This window comes from Lucilia sericata, unplaced genomic scaffold (assembly GCF_015586225.1).
Source record: "Lucilia sericata isolate MDLA Ls3-8-SP2 unplaced genomic scaffold, ASM1558622v1 Contig002030F_arrow, whole genome shotgun sequence".
NCBI lineage: Eukaryota > Metazoa > Arthropoda > Insecta > Diptera > Calliphoridae > Lucilia > Lucilia sericata.
Genome location: NW_023995894.1, coordinates 47,926 through 49,260, shown reverse-complemented (window position 1 = coordinate 49,260; position 1,335 = coordinate 47,926).

Genomic DNA, 1,335 nt, shown 5'->3' with positions numbered 1-1,335 from the left:
GTAAATTTCCTAGACTAGAAGTAATTGAATAACAACAAAACAACTTTAAGTAATTGATATTATTTGATTTTTTTTATTATATTAATTTAATTTAATGACAATTTAATAATGACTTTATTGTATGAAGTGTTTGTTTTAGTGTTTAGATTGTTTAGCAACCAAATATGTATGCATATGACTGCACTCAAAGAAAAAATGTGATTTGAAATGGTTAGGGCTATCATTCAGTTCTAGAACAAACTAGAACAGAACTAGCACAGAACTAGAACAGAACTAGAACAGAACTAGAACAGAACTAGAACAGAACTAGAACAGAACTAGAACAGAACTAGAACAGAACTAGAACAGAACTAGAATAGAACTAGAACAGAACTAGAACAGAACTAAAACAGAACTAGAACAGAACTAGAACAGAACTAGAACAGAACTAGAACAGAACTAGAACAGAACTAGAACAGAACTAGAACAGAACTAGAACAGAACTAGAACAGAACTAGAACAGAACTAGAACAGAACTAGAACAGAACTAGAACAGAACTAGAACAGAACTAGAACAGAACTAGAACAGAACTAGAACAGAACTAGAACAAACTAGAACAGAACTAGAACAGAACTAGAACAGAACTAACAGAACTAGAACAGAACTAGAACAGAACTAGAACAGAACTAGAACAGAACTAGAACAAACTAGAACAGAACTAGAACAGAACTAGAACATAACTAGAACAGAACTAGAACAGAACTAGAACAGAACTAGAACAGAACTAGAACAGAACTAGAACAGAACTAGAACAGAACTAGAACAGAACTAAACAGAAACAGAACTAGAACAGAACTAGAACAGAACTAGAACAGAACTAGAACAGAACTAGAACAGAACAGAACAGAAGAGAACTAGAACAGAACTAGAACAGAACTAGAACAGAACTAGAACAGAACTAGAAAGAACTAGAACAGAACTAGAACGAAACTAGAACAGAACTAGAACAGAACTAGAACAGAACTAGAACAGAACTAGAACAGAACTAGAACAGAACTAGAACAGAACTAGAACAGAACTAGAACAGAACTAGAACAACTAGAACAGAACTAGAACAGAACTAGAACAGAACTAGAACAGAACTAGAACAGAACTAGAACAGAACTAGAACAGAACTAGAACAGAACTAGAATAGAACTAGAACAGAACTAGAACAGAACTAGAAACAGAACTAGAACAGAACTAGAACAGAACTAGAACAGAACTAGAACAGAACTAGAACAGAACTAGAACAGAACTAGAACAGAACTAGAACAGAACTAGAAACAGAACTAGAACAGAACTAGAACAGAACT